A 27,997-nucleotide genomic window follows, 5' to 3' on the forward strand; every position below is an offset into this window, starting at 1 on the left:
GTACACTTGGCTGGCCAGAGGCAGCCAATTAGCACATTGTCAGCCATGCTTATTTACATTGACTGAACATAATGGTAGTTATTTGACTGTCAAGTCACAAGGTCACTGAATCTTTTGTGCACTTTGCCCTCTAAAAGGGCAATAGTCATTCAGACACCAGAAAGCATTCATAACAAAGATTTAGTTTATTACTTATTGACTTAAATCACTCTTAGAAACAGGTGTTTCATTCTCTTTGGACAAATGATATATCATTTCTTTGTGAAATACTTGAGGTCTGGTTGAAATTCTGTGGTTGATTGTGTCTGAGGATTTTTGTTCAGCTAGCAGCTTGCACTTCAAACTCCAAATAGCTTTTTAAAGAGCAGACCAATCCAATGACTATATCCCTTTGCAATCTAGACTTTTCTCTTGCTAAATGATTGCAGCAAGTTGGAACTAGTTGGGCACACTCATGCTGAAATGCCTTTCGGGTACTAGTCTCCAAGTTGAGGGTTAGAACCACATTTAAGTCTCCCCTTAGTGAGGAGATTACTATTCTTTTTAAATACACTGCTGCTGACATGGGATATTGTATATTTGTTACAGAACAAAAGAGGAATGACAATTCAAGGTTATTCATGAATGAGTAATCTAAAATTTCTGCCTATAGTCCCAGTAATTTTTATCATCATAAATCATTACACCTAATTTATAGGGTGGTCATGTAATTAGTTGCCTTTGTTAGCATTTTATTTTATTTTATTTTATTTTATTCTTTCTATTTCTCTTCTTCTACTTAAATTTAACACCATTATCCCTTCCATTCTCTATTATTGATTCAGATATCACTGATAATTCCATGAGTTAGATTTTAAGGAGAGAATTTTGTTTAAGGCATCACTTTTATGACTTGTGCCTCTAAATCAAACTAGAACCCATGAGTCAGCCTAGAGTTTTTTCCTTTGCCCTCCCTAAATAAGCATCCTGCTAAGTATCACTTTCCATCCATTCTAGTTACTGAATATCATCAATAAATATAAGTACCCTCCATTTCAACTCACTGTGACTGCCTCAGTTCAGCAATTTGTCTCTCGATTAAACTGTTGTAATGCCTTTTTGCTGGTCTTCTAAATGATTCACAGTGGCCCTCTGTTGGCATAACTGTCTTCCCTCTCAAGTGTGATTCCTTCAGAGTAGAGTGATATATTTTCACATTGTATCCCCAGCAAAGTTAGTATTTGGTACATATAGGCATTCAGTAAAAATTTACTGAATAAAGAATTAAATGACCATAATTAACTTTATGCTACATATAAATGTAAACCTTGATAGAAGAGTAATTTTTTTTATGATTTAAGAACTCATTAAATCAAAGTTTTCACTGGTATTAAATTATTAATTAATACTTTCTCAGACTGTTATAAGAAATAAGAAGCTGTAATTTATCCATGTGACTAAACCGACAGCATTGACTATGAAGACAGAGAGTCCAAATCAAAGGAAAAAATTACTACCATAATTCTTGAGTAATTAAGCTACCAAATACATGTAGAAAACAAATCCATATACTATCAAAACATTTGCTTTGTGGGATCATATGATTTTCTGATGATTCAACATTAAATTAATACTATTTATATATTGTCTACCAAGTACTGAGAATTCCACACACATTATCTACCATCCTCTCAAGAACCATGTAATACAAACATCATATTTGTCATTTTATGGATAAGAAGACTGGTTTCACAGGGTAACTTCTCCAAAGGTGCATGGCCCAGGTCTCCAAAGCCAAAGCTCTATTTATCACACTAATCTCTCCGTTTGCATCCTTGTTTAGAACTTTGGACAATCTATTTATTCTGAAACTTCACTACATGTTATATAGCACTGTTTCATATCCAATGCTGGGTTAAGCGTGGTTAATCAGTAAAGACAAAGGTGAGAAAAATGACAGTAGAAATTAAAGGTAATATGACTTAGTAGTTAAGATTGCATGGGCTTTAGCATCACAGTCTTACGCTTGAGTTCCAAGTCTGCTGTGTCCTACCTGCATAACCTTGAGTGAGCTACTTGATCTCCAAGTTTCAGTGCTCGAATCTTTACAATAGATAATAATAGTAACTATCAGTGGGTTTGTGAAGATCACATGAGATTATGCAGATGAAATGCTTAGCACAGTAACTGGCACATCATAATAGCTCAGTAAATATAGTTATTATTGCTGTTAATAAAGATTTACTACCAAAATGAATGAGGTTATATATACTTCCTTATCCCTGGTTGAATCTGTGTGCTCTGGTATTACAGAACACCCACAAGAGTCATGTATTACACTGACACCTAGAGAATCATCTGGACACAGGTCGGGTTAAAGATAAGATATTCAAATGTTTAAGAGTGTTAGGGACTCCCTTGATTTTCATGATCATCATGTGGGCAGGCAGCACAGAGAACATCCTGTGCAGAGCTATTCCTAGTCCCTCAGGCTGCATCTCAAATGTGCACAAAAAACATTCACTTCTTTGGTGACTTAGCACACAAACTGGGGTTATAATAAAATCACAAACTGAATTCACAGAACTTGCCTGTTTGAGCACCAAGCTCCATGAGTCACTCTTAGTTATATCGTATTAGAATCATGAAGAGTTTCACTCAGAGCTAAAGAGAGTCTCTGGTGTGGATCAACCAATTATCTCTTCTGCTTCATTAGCACCTCCAGGATTAGAAATCTTGTGGTTAAAGGGGAGGGGAGGGCCTCATCTCCCACTTGATCTTGGGCTTGTTACCCTACTGGTGAAAGAAAATATGTTTATTTCACTCAATAATGAGCTTTTAAAAGAGCTGGCCAATTCTTATTCTTTTATTGCCTGTACTTTATATATGAGACAGGCAAATACAAGAGATACTTTATTGCTTTTCTCCCTCTTTACCAAGATGCTACTGGAAACTCTCTAGTCACACAAAGAAGGAACCAGTAAATTCACCACACCGAGAAAGTATGTTGACTCGTCTATTAATAAATAAGCATGCATGGAGTATCTGCTGTGTGACATAGACCTTGAGCTAGAGGTTGAGGATAATGTCCCTGATTTTACAGAACTCGTTTCACTCAAACTAGGGTAGAAAAGAAACACTGATTTATACTCTTAAGATAAAATTTAGAAATTTTAAATAAAATTCAGACATTAATATCAGGTTAAACTCTTATTCACATATCCTTGGAATGATCACAGTTTACACTTAATATTTGATATGTAACCTTGATTTTCATATTTTATTGTTTTTAGCATGGCTAGGTTATTCCTTTAATAACTAATTTACTATTAGTTATTCTAACCGTTTTTTTCAATCAAACACTTCTTATTCTATAATAACAACTATAGTGCCTTGCCTAGCTATTACCTATTTTCTTTGTGCTCTGTCTTCATCTAAAATAAATCATAAAAGTATGGATTGTCTTTCTCTTAGTCTTTTGGTTTATTTTAAACAAAGGAATTGTATAATTTGATTGGAAATATATATTCCTTTTTTTTCAGTTTTTACAGTGTTTCCCATGATTTTCAATATTTGTTCTTGGCAAAAACCCTACCTTATCATTGATTGTGTTGCTTCTGAAATGGATTCTTTTAGCAAATATTTATTGAACACTCGCTTTGTGCTGGGTTCTCTGTCGCTGCCCTCATGGAACTTACATGCTAAGAGGGGGGAGACAAAAAAAAAAAAATAGACCGGATAAGGGAAATCAAGAATGGAGGTAAGGGTGTAGAGGGGAAGGGGATGTTACGTTAAATAGGGTGGTCACAGTTGGGCTCATTGAGAAGGTGTCATCTGAGCAGAAGAACTGAAGGAAACAAGGGATTTAGCCAAGCAGATTACCAGCATAGGACAATCTAGGCAGAAGAAACAGCCAGTGACAATTTGATAATGTGTCACTGTTTAAGGTTCCAGCCCTGTTTGAGAAGCAGCAAGGACATTAATGTCACTAAACACCAAGTGAATTTACAAGATAATGATAGAAGGCAAGGCCATAGAGGTGAGAGGAGAAGGCCAGGGAAGGAGAAGGTCCTTACAGACCTGGGGAAGGAATTTGACTTTTACTCTGAGTGAAATGGGAAGCCAAGAGGGCTTTAAGCGGAGGACTGACCCGATGTAACTTGCGCGTTAAGAGTATCTCTTAGGCCCTGGCTTGAGCATGGATTCTCCAAAGGGTAGAAGCAGATGGGCCAATTAAGATAATTCCCAATAATCCATATGAAAAATGATAGTGACTTGGGTCAGTATGGTAACATGGAACTTGGTAAGAAGTGGTTGTATTCTGGATATATTTTGAAGCTATAACTGGCAGGATTTCCTGGCAGATAGAAGGTGAACGGTAAAAGGAAGAAAGGATTCAAGGAAGATTACAAGTTTTAGGGCCTAACCAACAGAAGAACATAAGAACGTGAAAATCCTTCCCTACATACTTCCTGCTCCTAATGATTCTATATGTCAACTCTACTTGTAAAACTGTTTTAATTTATATTTTAGTCTTCAGATACTTAGAAAGTAGAAACCCAACCAACTCAAAAGTCCCAACAGTACTCTTGCTAAATTCAGAGTATCCCTGTGTAAATTGGTGTGCTACCTGTCACTTAAGGATAACACCCCCTCTAGTACTTACTAGATAACATAACATCATCATGAGGATAGTTGGAACACACAAGAGAATTAGATGACACAGTCCTTGTCTTCTTTAAGCTTACTGTCTATCTTACCACCTGGCTAAGCAGAAATCCAAGTTGGTCTGGGATTGGATCTCAGGCACAGGGCCTGAATACAGGGGTTTCAGTTAGCTTCGGATCCCTGTGTGATGTAAAGGGAGGTCCAGGTAAGAAGTTCCAGGTGAGATGGCTTTGGGGAACTGAGGCCCAGTATAAAATGTTAGTCTCGAGTAAGGGGTCAGGCTGACCTAACAATCTATCACAAGGAAAAGACCCACCCCAGAACACTGTATATTTTTCTAGTTAACGCAGACGCCATTCTCCTATCTCTTTTTTTTCTCCTCAGTATTTAAGAAAGGTCATGTTGTACCCTTCAAACACTAACAACAGGTCTACTGGGGAAGTGGGTTGGTGGGGGAGAGTGTGGAGAATAATCCATATAAAGAGAAATATGAATAAATGTAAAAAGCATAAAAATGTGTGGTATCAAAAAAATTCATGTCCACAATAAATTGTCTTCCTCCTCCTCCTCCCCCTCCTCCTCCCCCTCCTCCTCCTCCTCCTCCTCCTCCTCCTTCTTTTATTTCATGGGTAGATTTTACTGTCATTTTAGGCTACTATTAACAGCATCTCATTTGATAATGACAAATTTGTTGACATCTCTCCTCTTTTAGATTTAGTTGAATGCAAAGAAAACCTTTGAAATGCAAATAATTGATCCTTTCTCATGCCCCCAAGAAGGTTTGGAACATGGCAAGACTTGAATGTGTCTTGGAAAATACCATCTAATTCCAGAAAAGTGTAGGAGTCCATACCTAATCCTCAGACAGATAAGGACTGACTGAACATGAAATACAGACTGTGGTCAACTTTAATTCTTTCCCACATCAGATTTCCATGAAACCCTGTCATTTCTTTGAGTGAGACAAATGAATGTCTCTAACACTTTATACATCCATTGGTAAAATTCAATTCAAAAACAACTCTAAGGTCAAATATGAATTATTTTGCTGTTGTATTTAATTCTGGATTATCCTCTTGTCTTTTCTTTGGCATGAGAACAAATTACCATTGGTGAAGTCCAAAGATTATAAAGCACTACTTAAGCATTCATGTGAAGTATCAAGATTAGGAGAGAGCACAAAGACTAGTGTGTTAAAGAATAAAGTTTCTGAGACCAGATGGGGCAAATTACACAGGTTTTAAGGAGAAAGTACAACACTGAGTTTTAGAGGGAAAGGAGGAGAGATAATATGTTTTGGCAGTAGTTTGGGTTCTTAGTACAGAAGATATTATTTTAATTGTCTTCATAATTGAATCTAATAATATGCTTTCCCTGTAACAGAAAATTGTATTTCCTCTGTCTCTGTGGGTACCCTCCTCTGAGACTAAGAAAACTATTTGTGAAATGAGAATTGAAGAGGGATCATATTCTTTTAGATGACTTTCCTCAGCCCTCGCGTCGGAGAGCCTGAGTCAGCCTCAGGCACTGAGCACCAGCTCAGACCCAACCTGCTGGTACTTCTTTTGCTGCAGAGCACAGTCACATAATCCTGGGCCAAACATGTTGGAGCCTTGTTCCTCCATCTACTCCGGTTGACCTCTAACAAAACTCTGCGCTCTCTCCATTTGTCTGTGAAGAGAGTTTTCATTTTAAACTCTTCCAATCTAACAGAGGGAAAAGGTTAAAAAGAAAATCAAACACCCCCTTCCAAAAACAAACAACAAAAAAAAAAGTAGTCCACAGTTTCCCACTGTACTGGAGCCAAGCACTCTGCCAGTTTTGCTCTCATGTCTCTGAGTTGTACCCTGACCTTTCATATGACCAGTGGGGCTTGTTGCATAAGATCTATCTGGGTGCCTTTTTAAAAGTGCTATCTTTGTCCATATTTCAAAACACTCACAGATATTTTATCATTAATTAGTATTCATATTATGTCTCAAACAATCTGTTCAAGAATAGGGGAAGTGAACTAGTTGGACAGCTCTTCTGTTTGTCTAGTGATTAACATGGATGATGTGTGTAGAGCCTGAGACCTTATAGAGGGAGGAGGTGGTCAAATATTGGGTAGGTAACTCCTGGAACATTTAGAAGCTCACCTACTTTGGAGGTTAGACTTCTCCAGAAAAACTATACTTGGCAAAGAGGGTGGGGAGACACAGACCTCTTTAAAAATAGACCCATGCCTTTTTGATTCACAGCATCCTGGATTTGCTTTTCATCATGTTATCATGCCACTTGGGAGCTGGCTGGACTCCCTTGTTCAGTGACATATATTTCATAGTGGTTTTTTTTTTTTTTAAACCATTTGTTCTTTCAACCACAACATGCTTTGCATTTCTCTTTCAAATTTGAGGGTGTATATATAGATTGATCAAAATAATATTTTTTAACATTCCAAACAATTTAGAAAGATAGTGGATGGGTGTCAGTTAATCTATTATGTTCCTCTCTTCCTCCTCCCCCTCTTCAGCTGCTAATCTTAGAACTTGTGTGCCAAATTGTGTAAGATATTCTTCCAATAGCTACATGTGTGACTCTTTTGTGAGCTCTACAGACAGTTATGAGGACAGATTTGGAGTTGCATATGGGACTGTCACATGATTTGATTGCCTTGTCTTCCAGGCACTGAGATTTCTTTTCACTGAGCTTTAATACTGAGGAATTTTTAGTTGTGATGGAAGTTCAGCAAAGTCTCTATTAAAGAATTTACACCAGGAATGGGGAAGAAAAAAAAAGTTTTTACTCAACACCACTCTGTATTTGGCATCTCTATATACTGAGCAGTTCATATGTTTATTTTTTCCAATAGTGAAAAAAATTCACAGAATTTTTATGAAAATCAGAAAGCTAAGAGCCTTTATTATCCTCCTTGCTCTTTTGGAGCAAGATCTAGTAGATGTCTCGACAGAAAAAGGAAGCAGATGCTTTGTAAAAAGGTCTCATATAATTCATGTCCAATTATAGAAAATGATCCACAGGAAAAAAAAAATGTTATCTATCAACTGTTAGGAGCCAAAAATACTGCGCCTTTAGTCTCTGAAACAGAAAGGTGCAAATCCATTTTCAACTTTACAGAAACATATTGAAAACCCTCTTTCAAGACCCCAACACCACATCCCCTCATCCCATTGAATGACAGGGCCACCCCTGAGGGACACACTGCATTAAAAGAAGATCTTTCTCCTAATCTTATTTCAGCTGTTTCTCAAGAATAAATCAATGTCCTAGTGATAGCTGTGTCCCATGCATTAAGACACATATTATATTTTTAAAGTGTTAATCATATATACCCAGAGAGCTTTTTTCTTTTCCTGCTCAATGTATAAGACTTTTCATCCTCATATTTTTTTCACCCTGTAAAACACATACACTAGTTAATTACTGAGAGCTTCACCTATTAGGTTTGAAGTCCTAATTTGGAAGTAATAACGATGGCTAGCATATATCAATTGCTGCTCTGAGCCTAAACCCTATAAAACAAATTTTGTATATACATTACTTCTAATCTGCAGAATAACTCACCAAAGTGGGTATTATTATTATTATTATTATTATCTTTTTCCCAGTAGAGTAAGAACTCAGAAATAGCTTTAGTGAGGAGAGAGTCTATTTTCTTACTTTGGACCTTAATTTCCTTACCTGTTTTAGGTTGGAGAAGTCCTGTGCCTTGCTGGGCAAATTGCACTAACACTTTGCACAATGAAACTTGTGAGTGGTGGAACATGAGCAGAAGCTTCCTTGTCCCTACACTACACCCTGCAAATTCTGGAGGCCACGCATAGAGGCACTGGGCTTCCCCACGTTCTCAGGGCTCACTGTTACATAACAAGCACCAAGTTCATGGTAACTCCTCTGGATTCCTGGCTGAAGAACTTCAGAACACATAAGAAGGTACCTACAGTATCTGTTCTATTTCTGGTCTCCAAAGGAGCAATTCATGAAAAGGTTTTCTTCAGACAATATCAAGTCATTCTCTGTGCATTTCATAACGCTTCGAACTAAATCTGGCATAATGAGATTTGATCGAGCTGTTATGTTCTGCTGCGTAAGTGGCTGTGCACAATTGAGAAAGAAAATTGCTTAATAGGAAGTTATAGTCATCACTAACTTTATCTTAATTCTCCAAAGCAGTAAGTTAAGACTCATTTAAGAGCAGCTTAGAGCTCTCAGAAAACGTTGAAAAACTACTCTGTTTAGAAACACTTCTGTCCATATGGCACACTGTCCTCTCTGGAAATGGGGGTTTATCTTTCTGATATCGTATTCTCTTGGGGTGAGTTTTATCTTATTTCTCCAGAGACATTTGAAAAGGGCCTTTTCTATCTATTCTTCTAAAATATGTAACAGAGATGATATTTTTCAGCATAAGAGCTGTATCTTGGTTTAAGGTGGTAACTTTTAGTTATCCCACAGACATCCAAAAGCCATTTCTGAAATATACTGAATTTAGAATGCACCATTATTCATACTATTGTATCATCAGAAATGAATGAATATTTAAAATAAATAGAAGGGGTGCCTGGGTGGCGCAGTCGATTAAGCATCCAACTCTTGGTCTCAGCTCAGGTCCATGATATCGCTCAGGTCCATGATAGTTTGTGAGTCTGAGCCCTGCATTGGGCTCTGCTCTGATGGTGCGGAGCATGCTTGGGATTCTGTCTCTCCTTCTCTCTGCCCCTCCCCTGCTTGTGCACACTCTCTAAATAAATAAATAAATAAATAAATAAATAAATAAATAAATAAATAAATAAAAGAAGTTTTTAAATAAGTAGTAGTTTAAGCTGATGGTTGGAATTTATTCTAGAAAGAACTTCTAGGAATCTATTCTCTGCTAATATTTAAAGCTACATTGGCAATGCCATTGTTATTTGCAGTGGTATTATTATTTCCCTAGTAAATCTCTGAGATGGATGAAAAACCAGTAAAGCTAGTAAGAGTTTTAGTATGTTTAGAGCTTAATAAGAAAGTAAAAGATTTTTTACTTTTCGGTGATAAGGAAATATGAAAAAATCTTTTACTTTCTAAACATCAGGAGTAACCAATTTAAAAAGATAATGGAGGAAAAAAGACAACATGCACAGTAGTCTTCAAAAACTATAAGAAATGTTAGGACCTAGGGGTGTCTGAGTGGCTCAATCTGTTGAGTGACTGACTCTTGGTTTCCGCTCAGGTCATGATCTCATAGTCATGAGATCGAGCCCCATGTTGGGTTCTGCGCCGAGCACAGAGCCTGCTTGGGATTCTCTCTCTCTCTCTCTCTCTCTCTCTCTCTCTCTCTCTCTCTCCCCCTCTCTCTCTTTCTGTACCTCACCCACACTTACACACACTCTCTCTCTCAAAAACAAATAAACTTAAAAATATATTTTAGGTTTCTTCTATAAAGAAAACCGTAAATCTTTATGGCAGGATGAAGCTTTAAAAAATTTAGAAGAGGGGTGCCTTTATAAGAGGTGAGCCACTGTGAGTTAAGTGTCCACTTCAGCTCAGGTCATGATCTCACAGTTTGTGGGTTTGAGCCCCGCATTAGGCTCTGTGCTGACAGCTCAGAGCCTGGATCCTGCTTCGGGTTCTGTGTCTCCCGCTCTCTCTGCCCCTCTCCCACTCGTGCTCTGTCTCTCTCCCTCTCAGAAATGAATAAACATTAAAAAAAAAAGTTTAAAAAAATTCATAAGATACACCACGTTTCTGAATGGAAATTATTTAAAGATATATGGTTTTAAATAGTTTTTATTTTTAAAATAAACGTTATTTCGTTAAAATCAAATCTCATAAGGAACGTACTTAACACAATGATTCTGAAGCAGATTTGGAAGAACAAAGCAGGCAAAAATAGCCTGGAAATTTTTACCAGAAAAAAGAAACTAAAGAAGAAAGAAAGATATAAAGGAGGAGAGGAGGAAGAATAAAAAAAAAAAAAAAAAAGCCTCACACTGCCAGATGTTAAAATATAATGGAAAGATACAATTAAAATCAAGTAGCTTTGGTACAGTAACAGATAATAATCCCAAACTTGAAATCTCTCTTAAAATCACATGCTTTCATATTTGTAGAGGTAGAAGTGTTTGCTTAGATGCTGCCTGTTAAGGATTTAGCAAACTTTGCTTTGGAGATGCCTTGTCTTCCATGAATGAGCCTGCTCATTCCACACCTGATAAAAGGTGGAGTTTGCCAACAGTCTGTACTAGCTGCCTCTTACTTTGATTGTTACACTTGAAGTTCCTCCGAACCCAGCAGGGTCTAAAGCTCAATTATCTGAGAGCCCTCCCTCCTCCTCGTGACTACGGGGGTCTGTAGCATTCTTATAAAAGTCACTTTCAATTGGTAGGGAAAATATTTCCTGGATTTGTGCTTTATTTAATTTTTGCTGTGGCTGACACATTTGAATTTGAGCTATTTCACAGATTCCCCCCCGCCCCGCCCCTAGTGGCTTCATTTGGTATTCAATGTAAGCTAAAAATAAGATGATATAAAAATTTAAATTATATAAGCTAAACTTCAGTTTTAATATAGAATTAAAATATTTAGTCATAATGTATTTCTTCTCACTTATCCACAGATGTAAGTCCCAATTTTCAAAAAGTTTCACCAAGAGAAGATTGGGCAGTATTTTCAGTGAGGCTAAGGGGCCAAATAAATACTGGTCGTCTTTATAGATCTTGAAAAATAAAGGTAATTTCTAAGCATGCCAACCGTGCCCACTTTACAGCTAAGTGTAATGCAAATTACCATATCAAACAGAAAATTTGAGTATTCCAGTTAGTGGTGTTTAGTGTCCTGCTTAGTTAGTGTCAGTTTGGGCACTGCTTATAATACTTTGTTACAGAATCATTGTATGTAATTATTTTGCTGTTGTAAGAGTGCATTTAGAGTGAAGAAGAAAGTAAGTTTGGGAAAGATTATTTTGCAGAGTTGACACTTATGGCCAGTATTCCAAGATATAAAAGGAATGTACCTAGTTTTTGCTTTAAAATGACTTGCTGGGTCACCTGGATGGCTCAGTCAGTTGAGTATCTGACTTCAGCTCAGGTCATGAGCTCACGGTCCTTGAGTTCGAGACCTGCATTAGGCTCTGTGCTGACAGTTCAGAGCCTGGAACCTATTTCAGATTCTGTGTCTCCCTCTCTCTGCCCCTAGCCCGCTCATGCTCTGTCTCTCTGTCTCTCAAAAATGAATAAGTGTTAAATTTTTAAAAAAATAAAAATAAATAAAAATGACTTGCTAAAAACAAAAATAAATAAAATAAAAATAAAAAATAAAAATGACTTGCTATCAGAAGTTAAATGATCATTTTATAACTTTCTATAACGTGAAAGAAAAGTGTTTTTAATTTAATTACCTATGCCTAAAAGGATATTTGAGTATGTTCTTACTGGAATAATTAGTAATATGAACATATCATAATAAGCTATTACACGCTTTCCAGAAATTTCTTGGTTCTTTTGTTTTCTCTGAAGGTGCAAGGAGAGTACCGACTGACATAATATTATTCAACATGCTGGTACTTTTTAGGATCATAGTGTTGGTTGTTAAAACTTTACTAAATTGACTTGACAGTTTCAAATTAAGTATCATCTTGTGTTTTTCCTTTCTCCATATCTTTTTAATGACAGTGTCATATAATATGATGGTTTTATGAGTGGTTATGCTATCTCATTCATCAGAGTAATCAATGGGGAAAGGAGCCATATGGGTTGTAGTCCATTTGTATTGATAGGACAGATGGCATTATTGATAGATGGAAATATTCCAAATATTTATTGTATAATGTTATCGCAGGGACTCTGACTTCTGAATTTTCATACTTTAATTTCTACAGTAACAGGCAAATTAAGTAATTTATTCAGTTACCATGTATTCCATTTAATTATATCACTGTGTGAATTGTAGCATTAATTACCTTCCAGTTAATACTTTATTTTACATGATGGACATTTTTCTTTATAAGCCTTTGTGTTTATCTGATTTCTGACCAAGCCATCAGTTCAATACTGAGGATTTTAAGGCTGAAAACAGTATTTGGAGCAGACAGTAAGTTAAAGATAGGATCCCCGAAGTGAATGAAGTACAGATCCCGTAACAGTCCTTCCCCAACATCACCTCCAGTGGGAGGCAGAGAGGAAAGGGCTAGTCTTAAAGACTCTCTATACATTTGCCTCTTGCACAACTTTCTACCCCCAATAGACTTCCTAAAATTATGTCCTAATATAAGTGTGAACATAAGGACAGAATGATGAATGGTATGATTCAAGTTCTAATTATATTTCATTTTCTCAATTTGAAAATTGAGTCATTTTAAGAAGGGTTACTGCTGGTATAGTATAGTTAATGCGCTGGCCTCACAAATGTTGGACTTCATTCCAAAATCACACCTGCACTAGTAGAAATAGATGAAATCCAGTGGGAAAGAGGTCTTCACTTTTTACTGTGTATACTTTTGTATTGTTTAAATGCTTACTGAATGCATATAGTCAAGCTTTACTTTTGCAACTGCAGAGTAAAAAAATGATAGTTTGAGTCATTCCCAAACTTCTGTTGCCATTGTTTTATTTTTAAAATGCTATCAATCCCTACTGTTGAAAGTCTACTATGTATTTATTATTTTTTTAATGTTTATTTCTTTTTGAGAGAGAGAGAGAGCAGAGCATGAGTTGGGGAGGGGCAGAGAGAGAGGGAGACACAGAATCTGAAGCAAGTCTATATGTATTTAAACACTGCTAGGAGGTCTCTGATCATACCTCCAGATAACTTACTGTTTTATTGAGAAAATAATATAAATTCTTTAAGAGTAGTGACTATGTTTCAAACTAAAATTCAGAACACATTGTCCAATCGCATTTTTTTAATTTGTAAATTTATTACTGTGAAAAAATTACAAAAACATAAAAACTAAAGCCTTTTATATTTAGCTAAAAATTTATCAAGTTATCTGCACTCCTGACTGACATCACTAAATTCCCAGTATCTAGCTAACTGCCTTACACATACTGAGAGTTCGCTGTTTGCTGGTTGATTAATAAGGTACGACGCTGTACATCTACAAACATTTGGAAACATAGAGTTTAGTTATATATATATTTTCAAAGTTATAGTGTGATCCCATGAATCAAATAGAAACTTTAAGCTAAAGTTTGATAAGGTCAATCTTTTAAGAAAGTTCCTATAGATACAGACTATGTAATCATATTGAAAAGAATAAGTTGACCAAGGTTTATTTAGTCAAAACTATGTAAGAGCATTCAGTGAGGCAAGAAGAGGACAAGGTAACTTAGACATATCCAATTAAAGATAGACTGTCTGCCATATGATTTAGAGCAAAACAGCACTACTTGTATTCCTACTGCGTTATCAAATACAAATGAACCAAATACACCCTGACGATTCCAGATTTCTCCAACACTTTAGGACAGTTTCAGAAGCACTGATTAAAATGGCATAGACAATATCCTGATAGAAATCTTAGGACCAATAATAAACCAAGGAAAAGACTAGCACTAATTGAAGTGATATGGAATTCTACTCATATTTACTGTTCCTTTAAAAAAAAAAATCAAAGTTTAGGGGCACTTAGGTGGCTCAGTCAGTTAAGCATCTGACTCATGATTTGGCCTCACATCATGATTTCACAGTTCATGGGTTTGAGCCCCGCATCAGGCTCTGTGTTAACAGAGTGGATCTTGCTTGGGATTCTCGCTCCCTCTCTCAGCCCCTCTTCCATCCATGCTTGCTCTTTCTTATCCGCCTCCCCCTCCAATCTCTCCCCTCTCTCTCTCTCTCTCTCTCTCTCTCTCTCTCTCTCAAATAAATAAATAAATAAACATTTAAGATAAAATCAAAGTCCAGGGGCACCTGAGTGGCTCAGTTGGTTAAGCGTCTGAATCTTAGTTGAGCTCAGGTCATGATCTTATGGTTTATGAGTTTGAGCCCCATGTCGGGCTCAGCACTGATAATGCAGAGCCTGCTTGGGATCCTCTCTTCCCGCCCCCCCCCCCGCCCCTCCCATGCTTTCACTCTCACTCTCTCTCTCTTTCTCAAAAATAAAAATAAACTTAAAAAAAATCAAATCTAAGTAATATAAAAGGCATGGGTTGTTCTGTTTTTTTGCTTTTTGTTTTTTGTTTTTTTTGGGTTTTTTTTTTTATCAGTAAAGACTTTTATTTTCTTCCTTTATGGAATCACAAATAAAAGTGCTTTCCAATAAAATTTGGGAACAATTTTTACTCTGAACTACATTCACAGCCTTTACCCTGCCCCAATACCCTTCTAAATTTTCTCATTATTGATGTTTGTCTTTCTCCCTCTCTCCTTCCTCCTTTGGTACTCTTTCACACAATGAGAGACAGAAACAAAGACAGAAAGACACATCAGCCATTCCTTTGGATCATGAAATGAGAAACTTTTCAGGCAACACTGCAATGTAGTTATGTTGTTATCTGGTGGTTGTTTTAAGATTTTATTTTTCCTTTCTTATTTTCAATTTTGTATATTTGGAGACAGTTTGTTATGTCTTCCCGCTGATGGAAAGAAGAAAAAACTATCTAGAACAGAGCAAATATCTAAAAATATTTGATCATATGTGTAGTGAATGAATGACTCTCTTCACTGTATTTTGCTAGAGAATTTTCTCTTGAAACCTCTCAACTATAGTTTTGAGAATGGCCCATCCTCTCCACTCAAAAAAGACCATACATTCCTAAAAATAAGACATGAAGACTAAATCTCAGAACTTAATTTGTATTCCATGTATTTCATATGGCCCAAAATTATTTAAAGGCAAACAAAAGGTATTAAAATTGTGTTTTAAATAAATAAGAACTATATGGAAGCAAATTTTCTTTATAATATTTTAAGAGCCCTAGAATATTTATCCAACTAATCTTCTTTTTAAGATATAATGTTCTTACAGAAGAAACAATATTAAAGTGCTCTATAATAAATTTCTAAATTTAGTCCCTAGTCAGTCGGACTTTGATTTAATCATTTTTGTCAGGCGAAAAATATATATAATGTTTTTTTCAGGCTACTACTTAATTTTTGAAGATGGGATGATAGTAACTGATCATGCTGTGAATAAAGAAATAAATGTTTCGTACTAAAGCAGTATATAAGCTGAAGTTCTTGAACAAAAGCAGCCTGTCAACTATGATGCATTTAAGTACGAGAAAGATTGATGTTTGCCAAATGTCAAATCAGAGAGAAGAAAAATGTTTTCAAGCTTAGGGGATTGCCAACAATGAAAGGCAAAATAAATAAAAATTTAGATGTACAATATTGTTATACCTTGTCAAGGAAATGTTAATTGAGATCAGGTCTCCTTTTTGAAAACATAATGTAAAATTTCCACCAAAAAACTACTCAACAGTCTGGCAATTAACACAAAAGTAGAATTTTAAAAGATACAAAGAGATGACTGACATTAACAAAAATTGTGCTGTTAGATTATCAAAAAGCTATGCCCTAGATTTCATTGTCAATGAACTCCTACCGATTAATTAATATAATTGGTTGTGTTACTAAGAGAAAGCTAAGAGTTTTGAAAATTATCGGCATGAACCATGTGGGACTCCACCGTGAATTCAATAGTTAAAATATGCAGGTTTCTGTTTATTTATTCTGCATTATCAGGTTTATGACATTTATTTGGTAGCTAGATATTGTTGTGAATGTGCAATGATTTGAGTTATTAAAATAGAGTTTGCTTATGATCTATGCTAAGAACACGCAGTGCATTCAAATAGCGAAGTAACATTAGGCCTTTCATCTCAGAGTGGTATGTTTCATTTCCCTAGGGTTGGGATTAAATTGAGATTTTGTATTCATTTGAAGTAATTGTAATGAGAATATTTAACATGGGTCAAATGGAGAATACTGGCACCCTAGAAGTGCTTAGAAATAATTTGCCTTTTTATACATTTTTCCACAGTGGGATTGAAAAAGATTACCACGCCTTGTTTAACGATGCTATATTGTTCTATTTGTGAATCTAATGAAATCTTTGGCAGAAAAGAGCATAAATTGCTTAAATGAATTTTTAAAATAAGGCGTCTGAATCAAATAATTATACATTTGAAACACATGAGATACTATTAACAATCTTTACAATCTTTACAATCAGAGATATGTATATTTGAAAAAATCTTGATATTTCCTTTTTATTCCCATGATGGAAAGTGGGAGGAAAATTGTATTTTATTTGTTCACAGACTTGGGAAAGAATTGCTCAGCAGAGCTATGTACCCACAGCAGATTTTTCCAGACTCCTTTTTCCCCGAAGCAGTCTTTTTATTTGAGCCCCATAAGTGATTTTCCATCTTTCTCACTGAAGTGCTCAGATATAGTAGGACCGCTCTCTTTCTCTCTCTCTCTCTCTTCCTCTCTCTCACTCTTTCTCTCAGGACATTGGCTTTGTTAAAGCCAAAAGGAAATAAATTATTTCTTTGTGCTGGTTGTGAGTGCTAAACTGGACCAGCCTGTCACTGAATGATCAGTTACTGAAAACCAATGTAAAAATTGTATTACATTGGATGATATCATGTGATCTTACAGGAAGTTTCTTTACAAAAGAGTGCAAATATCGATAAAGTTCATTGAGCTCTAAATGATATTCAGAAACTGTTTTAGTGCTAAAACATACCCAGTGATTGCTTGAGGCTAAATTATACCGTCTCAAAAGAAAATGATAAGTTGGGTCAATGTAACAGGCTAAAATAATACAACATTTTCTAAAAGATTACAGACTTTCTCTCGAAGTGAACATGTATTTGTGTGGAGCACATGCTAGCATAGCAGCTTGTTTGAATGTTCTGATAAACCGAGACATTACTTTAGGAAACAAACAAGTGTCTTCCCAATACCGGTAGGAGTTAATATATTAATATAGCTACTACTCATTGTTTATGCTTGATGAAGACCTCAAAAACAGCTACTATATTGTACATAACAGGCACAGACCACATCAATATCTGGAACGAGTCAAAGACAGCTAACAATAGCACTAAAATTTAAGATTATTCTGGAAGTTCTAGACAATTCAGTAAGGCACTGAACTACTAAGATGCATTAGAAAAAAGGAGAGCAAATTGTCATTATCATGAAATGTATAATCACATACAATGTAATTTAGATCAAACATACCTAAAATTGCCCAGGGCTTACTCATCCTGTTTCGGAAGACTATAATAAATTGGGATAATGAGAATTGCCTGATATAACTTTTTCTAATACATTTGCAGACTCCTGCCTTACACATATGTATATTTGTGTTGAGCTCATTCTCACATGGAGAAATCCAAGTAAATCAACTGGGAAAACTTCTTGAACTAAAAAGAAAATTAATTAAGATGGCATGATACAAATAAAGAATATATTTTTAAATTTTTCATCCTCCAATAATATCTTGATTTGTGGGTGGGGAAGAGGGAAAATAAGATCATATAATAATCACAACTATTAAATAACTGGTAACATTCTTAAAAATTACACAAGACCCCTGTCTGGACAGAATTACAATAATTTCCTGTGTAACATACAGGAAGACAGATAAGCGTCAAGAGTTATGCTTCTTAATAGGACTATTGTTAAGACGGCATTCAACATACAGACATAACTGTAACACATCAGTCAGAATTCTAGTGGGATTATTTTAGAAACATGAAAAAAGCTGTTTTAAAGTGTTTAGGAATCAGGATGCCTGGGTGGCTCAGTCGGTGGCTCAGAATTGAGCGTCCGACTTCAGCTCAGGTCATGATCTCAGGGTTTGTGGGTTCAAGCCCTGCGTCGGGCTCTGTGCTGACAGCTCAGAGCCTGGAGCCTGCTTCGGATTCTGTGTCTCCCTCTCTCTCTGCCCCTCCCCGACTCGCACTCTGTCTTGGTCTCTCTCTCAAAAGTAAATAAATGTATAAAAAAAATTAAAAAAAAATAAACTGTTTAGGAATCAAAATGGCAAAGGACAATTTAAAAAGTATTAATAAGAAGAGATATGATGTATTAAATATGAAAATATTTTTCTAACACTACCATGTTTAGGATGGCTTGGTACAGCTGCAGCCAGATTAGTAAAATGTGAGAGATAAACATAAAATTAACTCTACATTTCTATGAACCAAATACGACAGAAACTCCTAATAATGTAGACAGGATGGGCTATTCAGTGAATGATAGTAAAAGATTTGGCTGGAATTTGGAAAGAAAAAAAAGAATGATACAATAGAATTCAGACATTAAACATAATTTTTAAGGAGTTTTAATTGCATAGAAATGCTCATAAAATAGAAAAAATTGAAAATATTTATGCAATATGAGTTTAGTCAGGTAAAATACATGCGTGTGTATGTACATGCGTGTATGTGTGTATGTATATATATGTATATACATATGTGTGTATGTGTATATGTATATACATATATACATACACACACATACACACATATATGTATGTGTGTGTACACATACATATATGTATGTACATGTGTGTGTATATATGTGTATATACATATATATACATACACACACACATACATACATATAAACTGGTAGGAACTATACCAGAATGATAAAAATGGTAAAAAAAAAAAAAAAAAGGCGGGGGGGGGAGGGCAGGGGCAGGGAATGTTGATCTGATTACAGATGATTTTAATTTTCTTCTTTATACTTTTTGTAATTTGCAGTTTCTTTCTTCAATTATAGTATATTATATAATCAGAAAAGCAAAAGTTTTTGTCCTTGGATTTTAAAGTAGCCATCATGTTATCCCTGCACATAACAAATATTATAAAATTTGTTTATTAGCATCAAATTTATTAGCATAAAATAATTCCAGACTTGCCTCAAGATACAATTTTCAGGGTGCCTGGGTCGCTCAGTCAGTTAAGCATCCGACTTAGCTCAGGTCATGATCTCCTAGTCTGTGAGTTCAAGCCTGCCATCAGGCTCTGTGCTGACAGCTCAGAGCCTGGAGCCTGCTTTGGATTCTGCGTCTCCATCTCTCTTTCTGCCCCTCTCCCACTCACACTCTGTCTCTCTCAAATAAATGAACATTAGAAAAAAAAATTTTTTTAATAAGATACAGTTTTGTTGTTGTTTTCCTTTTCCTTTTGTAATGTACAATTAGAATAACCTCTATAAGCAGAGGGCATACAGCAATGCTCACCATTATATTTCCAGCACTTAGCATAATGGTTTCTCTCTCTTTTTTTTTTTAAGTAATCTCTACACCGAATGTGGGGCTTAAACTCACAACCCTGAGATCAAGAGTCACACATTCTTCCGACTGAGCCAGCCAGGCACCCTGGCATAATGTGTAATACATAGTAGGCATGCAATAAATATTTGACTAAAGAAATAACTAATCAATTCAAAACTCATCTATTTGCAAAAATATTAATGAATTGGCCCTTTCAAATAATCTTTTTCTTTCCATGTTAGTCATTTTTTAAGGGGACAAGCTAATTAAGGAATGCCAATTTTTGGATTATCTAGTATCTAATTTGAACCAATTAAAAATATCCCACCCATCTTTTGTGGGTGCCTGGCTGGCTCAGTCAGTTGGTGCCCAACTATTGATTTCAGCTCAGATCATGATCTCAGAGTCATGAGATCAAGTCCTACATGAGATCAAGGGGATTCTTTCTCCCTCTCCTTCTGCCCCACTTGCCAACTTACAGACACACATTCTCTCTCTCTCTCTCTCTCTCTCTCTCTCTCTCTCTCTCTCTCTCAAAAAAAACACCAAAAACAATCCTCTTTTAATTTAACCTAGAAAGATGTAGGATAGTACACAAGGCAAGAACTGAAAACACCAGAGAAATGTCTTACTTCCTTCCTTTTTGCCATGCTAGCCCTGTAATCTTCCTAGGGGACTTTCTGGTTTTGGAAATTTAACCCCCCACCCCCCACTTAAACTATAGCACCGTGCCACCTATTGTTCAAATAGGTTCTATTCTTTCTTTGTTTTCCAGACCATCTCTGGGCATTTGGCTTACAAGTTCTCCCTTGCTTGGAATCTTATTTCTTTTGAGGAGCCCAAAACTTCTCCAGTGGAGAAACAGAAACCATTCTCCTCCACCTCTCCTTTGAATGACTCAACATTTAATTCTCAGGGAATCATTTTTCATTAAAACAACTCCCTGGAGTCTACGTTGTAATGGTGTCACAATGTCGGACCCTTACCCTTCTTCAAGTCTTGGTGCCTTCGTTTTAAGAAGTGTATTTTTTTTCTCTTTCTTCTATTATATACCCATACCCCTCCTGCCACCCACTGAGCATGGTCCTGTTCTGTTGAGAGAGGATCTTCTTCCCCTCAGGGTCATTGATGCTCAGCATTTCGCTGAATTGTATTCAGCTGATGTTGTAGTTATTCCATTCTTCTCTATGACACAGGGCTCTCCACATAAAAGCTTGGCAATTTGTCATCCTCAGTTTACACTGAAAACATAATAACATGAAAAATAATTGATCCGGAAGTCAAGAAAGTTGGGTTCTAGTCCTTACTGTTTTTCTCTCAGCCACAAGTTAAAATGAATGGCAGTTAAACCAACTGTGACCTCCGTTTTCTTTAAAAATAATATTCTCTTCCATCTCTAACAGTCTTTGACCATTTCACTTATTTATTTATTCAACCAATGCCGTTTATTGAATGTTTACTGATTTTCCACCACTGTGTCAGGTATTCATTTAGAAATGAATTAGAACAGAAATGATTAAGAGGTAGTTCTCACCTCCATGATACAAGTTGCATTGCTTTCTGCATGAAACTCTGAGGGAGCTGATTATACTATAACTAAGATGTTGAATCTTGGCTTTTGACTGAGCTTCTTAGGTAAGGTCTTTTAAAACTAGAGCTTAAATTAAGGAGTACCTGGGTGGCTCAGTTGGTTAAGCTTCCAACTCTTGATTTCAGCTTAGGTCTTGATCTCAGAGTTGTGAGTTCAAGCTCCATGTGGGGCCCCATGCTGGGTGTGAAGCCTACTTATAAATAAATATATATATATATATTTATATATTAAATAATATATGTATATATATTTAAAATATACATTAATATTAATATATATACATATATGTATATATCTTTAAAATAGAACACCTAAAGCATTAAATTATGTTATGTCATTCTATCAAAAGAATAATAATTTTTTTTAATTTCTATATTTAAAGCTATTTGGAGTGTTATTTTATAGGAATGCATTTATATTTTTTACAATCCCGTCCCAGTTGTACTTACGGTGGTATATTACCTATATTTAACTTTTAAGAATTTTGAGCAGGCAACTTTCTTCCATGATGACTTTTCAAATAAAGATTTCAGATCCCATTATGTTTGCTGTTACTTTCAGAATATAGGAAGGTACATCTTTGGTATCCTTCAAGAAGAACTTAACACATTTCATATTTGCTCACCTGAGGAAATTGCTTTTAAAAGAAAGAATAGCCAGACAGTTTTCCAAGATGAATAGCTCTTCCTGACTTGCACGTGATTCAAAGAGTAGAATAAATGAATAATTTTGCATGCAAGTTTCTTGGTTTGCTTACAACTTTCTGCTAAGATTCCAGAGACCTTTAAGCAAAGGATTCCACCAAGTACATTTGTTGTATGTGTATGTGTGTGTACATTTTTTTTCAGAAAGCATATGCTAGAAGGGCTATTAAGCAATTAGCTTCATGCATATAGATAGTTCATTTTGCACCAAACCATATGATGTGATTGGAATTTATAGAAAACCATCCTTCTTGCCAGGAACTGAGGCAAGTTAATTCTCTAGTTTGGAGAAGCGTGGTCTTATGGCTGCAATCTGTACCCTTAAAAATTAGGAGCCTAGTATTCTATATTCGATAGCTTAGAAAAGTATATAAAATATGAAAAAATGTCTTTATTAAATATAGAAATTAGAAAAAGAAAACCCAAGTAGAGTACCTGGTTCATTTATCGTGCTCATTAAATGTTTGTTTCTTACGATAAAATGAAACCAGCAGGGGTTGAGTTTAGGTTTGTTTTTTTTTAATAAAAATATGTGCCATAAAGTTTTATGTCCTTGTCAGATTTGGCTCTGAGCTTTCTAGCAGTCTATGCAAAAAAGGGAATGCAGTCAGTGAAAGAATCCGTAATGTCAATGAGATAAAAACAAACTGGCCACTCAGGTGAAGCCCCTCTATTTCTAGAGATTTAATAACTATTTCCAGAATGAATGAATGATGCTGAAAGCTGAGAAAAATTTCTTCTATTTGCATTTTTAGGAGGTCACTTGGCTCTTCACTATCTTTACAGTAAACATCAGAGAACTTCAGTTAGCTATTTCTGAGGTCAGTGGTCAAGGAAAACTGCTTTTATGGGGATAACACACAATTGCTTGCTATGGTAATGTGCCTTAATTCAAAAAATATTCTGAAATGCCTAGAAACCCTAGAGATAGGACGATTGCATATACTTCAGGCACGTATCCATTTTCCATGTGTAAAATAAGATTCTTTGCCACCTTTTAAAGTTCTAGTTGGGCTTTACAAAAGGAGTGTGTTACCATCTTATCTCATTTTTATAGTACTCATATCCAGGGCCACAACCATTCATCAGTATTTTTTCCTCTTTTTTGAGGGGTGGATATTATAGTAAAAGTCCATGGAATGTGTACTATAAGATGTAAAATTCTACATGATTGGCCTTTTGTAAATATTAAGCAAAACCAGTAAGTCAAAATGATCAGATTAACATATTTTAGCAGAAGCATCCATATGAAAGGAAATGTTGACATTCTTTATGAAAGCTGCTTTTTCCCTTTACTGCTGCCATTTTTATTGTGGATTTCCCTGTTCAGCACTTAGTTCCAATTTTTTAAATGATCCATTTCAACACTAGACAGCAATATTCTTCCAGTCCTATGAGTTTTGGGTTGCATTTTATTACATTAAAGATTGCAGGGCTCTACTGTGAATTATAGTATTAACATTTCTTGTATTTTAGAGGACTGTGTTCACAAGAATTAATGTGACTGAGTCCAGCAATTCTTTGTGTGCGCCTTTGAAGAGTAAAGTCCAGTGCAATTTAATCTTTAGTACTAACCAAGTTATGAGTTCCTTGTATAATTGCAAAAACTTTAAAAGTACAAAAACAATAGGGAATTCATTCGAGAATCCCAAAGAGATGTTTGATTTAAAGTTGACTTAGTTGAAGATGGTAATACTTTCAAGTGGTAACCAATTTACCTGAATGTGTTTCCCAGACTTTGCTTACAAGTTAGTTGCCTGAACTCAAAATGCAGTTTTCTTAGAAATGATGCTATAGATTCAGTTCCTTCCAATGGACACTTAAGCGTCAATGCTATCTCAACCCTTAAGAGCTTACTTACTGGTGGTGTGGAAAAAAAGGCAAGGACACAAATAACTCAGCAAACCTCTTTTCAACACATTGTCAAGTGCCTTACAAAGCAAGCTCAAATATGGCAGAAAGCCACCACCAAGTTTCAGAGTCAAAGAATGCATAAATTGTTACAAGCTTATTCTATAGATCAGCTACCCAGAAAGATATTGTGCTAATATCTTGTTCTCAACTCATTGCCATTTCTCCTTCCTCAGCATAAGTACCCTGCCACACAGCTACCCACCCCCACCCCCCACCCCCCACCAAATGGATAGGGCAATACACTATAAAGCTTTTCTGGCTAATGAATGATTAGAACCTTACTGGATTTAAGAACTTCACCTTTTTAATAAGCTTAAAATCTCTACCAAAGATTCTACCCAATCGGGTACATGATTAATATTGATCCACAAAAATAACTAATTGCCAAAGCAGAGGAATTTTTGTCTCTTTACCAGAAGTGGCGGAGTTTCTGACACCATAATCTATTTTCACCTGTGGTGAATTTATTTCATGATCTCTTTAGCATAGCCCAATATTCTTGTTATTCTTTTTGAGAAATGTTTACACTGTCTTACCTTAGATTTCATGTTTGCATTTGGAAAGAAGTTTTTATTTTTTCCCTGTGGATTCCATTAAAATGTGATTAAGAGCCCTATTCTATTAAATAAAGGATATCTCATTTTATCAATACTTGAATTTCTCTCCTACTCTTCAATTCAGAGATGACAGTAAAATATTTAACATCTGTAGCACCCACTCGTGGCCCACCAACCAACCCACACTTCTGAGTTCTTTTTCTCTCCTTGGCTCCGTCAGAGCCAAATTCCCATGGAGACTTAAGTTCCCAGAGCTACAGAAGGGACAAGGGCCAGTCAATCTGTAGGCATCCCTGTAGGAGCCACTGGCCGTACCCAGGAGGGAAGGCTTTGAGAGACTGACTGGCACAGGCATCAACTAGTCAGAGTTAGAGCAGATTTCTGCAAACCAGAGCATTAACTCTACTTGCTATACCAAGGGCATCTTAGGTGAGAAGCCAGCATGGCAGACACTTTTACCAACCTTTTGGGGAGTTTTAAAATATTTTAATAATTCCCTGCTCGTGCTCTCTCTCTGTCTCCCAAAAATAAATAAACATTAAATTTTTCTTAATTTAAAATATTTTAATAATCTGTGGAGCCTTACCTGTAAATACTGACTGAGTATCAGACCTGCTCACAGCCCATTATAAGAAACTGGATCTATAGACTTAAGACAGTCGTGTGTGGATAAATGGGCATTTTAGCCTGCTGTCTAAATGTTTCCTTATCTCCCATACTTGAATCCACCTCTCTTGCTTTGAAAGTGGATTCAGTGCCTGTAAGACTTTGGTATTTGTTTACCCAAACTTTTGACTTTCTCCTCCCTAAGCCTTGGTTTCCTCTTCTGTAAAATGGTTTATATTAATAGTATTTCAACATACTGTTCCTGTGAAGTTTAAATGAAAACATACAAGTGCAACCCTAGTGCAGTGCCCGAAATAGTGCTGGCCATCATCCCCTTTTCACAGGACCTGCAATTAATAGATCTTATAATCCTATATGTGGGTACATAGCTGATCGGTACATCTGACTCCATGAACACATACTGTGCATCGTGTTAGAACAAAGGTGACCAGAAAAATAGGTTATTACTGGGTATGAGAAGTTGTCATGCTTTCAGACACTACAGGGCTATTGTGTACTTTGACAACCTGAGGAAGCCTGGGGTTGCAGGGGCTGATGTCAGCTCGTGGCTTCTGGGCTTTTATTCCTAATGAGGAAGAGGTATACTCGCTCTCTAGAAAGAGGGAGATCCTTTGTCAAGCTTCAGGTCACCCTGTACTCATATATTATCTTTTCCTTTGACTTTTGCTCAAAACCCGGGAATAGAGCATATCTTAAAAGCACTAATGTCAGGAAACCCCAGGCTCTTTCATTTCTGGGCAACATGACTGAGAAGACTGTCATAAAAGATATGGAATCGTAGGAGGAAATAAATAAAAATGAATCCTAGAGGGCAGCATAAAAAAAGTGTATAGAAAAACTCTGTTAACAAGTAAATGAGTATTCTTAACAAGGTTTTCTTGTCATCCTCTTTGACTGGCATCAGAGTCTTCATTTGAACCATGTCATCTTAGGTGCTCTGAGCAAATGTCAATTATAATCGGCACTCTTGATGAAGACTAAACATCAAAATGAGAATGGGAAGGAAGCACCGTGCCACACCATTTGCTGAGAACCTCTTTGAGCTATGTCTATTTGTTTCCTCTTCCCTCTTGGTGCTTTATCTTATTCATGATATGCTGCTTTTTGTGTGTGTTCTGACTTTACTTCTTGAAAGTCTTATTCACAAGTGGGTGTCATTGTCCCAGTCACATATTGGTTTGGCACTGATTAATTACTGAACCTTTCTTGATGTTTTGTCCATCATGCATGAGGTGGGAAAAAATGCCTCAGATGCATTTCGAAAACTCCCATCTAATTCTCTAGTTGTGATTTCTAAACCAAAACTGTTTGTGTTATTCTAACTCTAAAATTTCTTAGTTTGAACATTATATTGTCTTTACAGTCTTTGAAGGAGTCTTATTTAAAACGCTTCCCTCCTGTTCATTTCATGCAACTACCTTCACTACTTCCAATGAACATTTCCATGACCATCTAGATTAATAAGTGAAAGCCAAAAGTAAAAGGAGAAGAAAAATGTAAAGCTGAATATATATCTGAGAAAATATTAAGCAATAACTGCAAGAGTTAAACAGTACTCAAATATTGTTAATTCATCTTTGGTTTGCATGTCTGTTGGTATGATTTTCTTTGTTAAATGAAAAGTCCCTTTTTAATGTTAAATGAAAAGTTCTTTTTTTCATTAAGTTAGGATCATTTAGCGAAGCCAGATTTAGTGAGTGTCCGAATTTCTCTGTGTTTGCATCATCCTTACAAAGGGTAAAGGTTTGAAAAAGTTTTTTTTAATGTTTATTTATTTATTTTGAGAGAGAGAAGGAGAGCGTGTACACACGTGTGTGAGCAGGGAAGGAGCAGACAGAGAGGAAGAGAAAGCATCCCAAGCAGACTCCACACTGTCAGTGCAGAGCCCAATACAGGGCTCAGTCTCACAAACCATGAGATCATGACCTGAGCTGAAATCCAGAGTTGGACACTTAACCAACTGAGCCACACAGGAGCCCCTGAAAAAAATATATTTCAATGATACTATTTAATGAAAATAGTTTACTATTCAGATATTACTCATAGATATTGTAAATTTATTTTCTCAACACATACATTATCTTTATCTTTGTTATTAATATTATTTTTGAGATAGAAGATAAGAATTTAGCGTTACAAAGGTGTGAAATCTTCTCTTTGATCTATTAGATCTTTTAATATAATTCAATATAGCACGTGTCAGTTTGAGTTCCCAGCATTAACTTACACCTCTGTCTCTTCCCCCTTCAAGATTGGCAGTTTCTAGAAAGCAACAACCTTGCCTGCCTTATGTTCATTTCTTATCAACACATACGTTCTTGGCATGGTGCCTGGCAAATACTTCAAAAATGCTCTGTAAATAAATAAATGAATGATATTGATGTTACAGATGCACACAAATTGTGTAGGGTTGCTATAAGTTTACAAATTCAACAGTCTTACAAAATAGTGCCAGTTAACTATATTTTAATGTACATCAAGAAGCAACAAAGAACCTCATAGAGATCGACACGCAAGCTTAATCCCAAGCAGGTTATATGGCTCCATTTTATGGAGAAAAACGGATGTGGTCACTGAAGACCTTTTCTAAGGCTTGGGATGGCACCTAGAGTTGTTCATCCATGGGGGAAATAATGGTTAAACTTGATGGTAATTGTCAGTGGGAGAAAACAACAGAACTATTTTGCTCTCAAATGGATTGCCACATAAAGAGAGGGAAATCATGGTCACAAGATAG

At 36.0% G+C, this 27,997-nt stretch overlaps 1 protein-coding gene across 11 annotated transcripts in view; it reads left to right on the top strand.

Annotated features, from left to right (window-relative positions):
- DPH6 (diphthamine biosynthesis 6) overlaps positions 1–27,997 on the top strand; it is a 433,974-nt gene that overhangs the window by 292,829 nt on the left and 113,148 nt on the right. For 3 of the 11 annotated variants that reach the window (XR_008299245.1, XR_008299243.1, XR_008299252.1), the window contains exon 13: positions 8,338–8,580. The exons of the other annotated variants lie outside the window; for them this stretch is intronic. The gene's annotated coding sequence lies outside the window, so the exon portion shown is untranslated. The remainder of the gene's footprint in view (positions 1–8,337; positions 8,581–27,997) is intronic. 11 annotated transcript variants of the gene reach the window in all.

This window comes from Acinonyx jubatus, chromosome B3 (assembly GCF_027475565.1).
Source record: "Acinonyx jubatus isolate Ajub_Pintada_27869175 chromosome B3, VMU_Ajub_asm_v1.0, whole genome shotgun sequence".
In the NCBI taxonomy this organism is placed as follows: Eukaryota; Metazoa; Chordata; class Mammalia; order Carnivora; family Felidae; genus Acinonyx; species Acinonyx jubatus.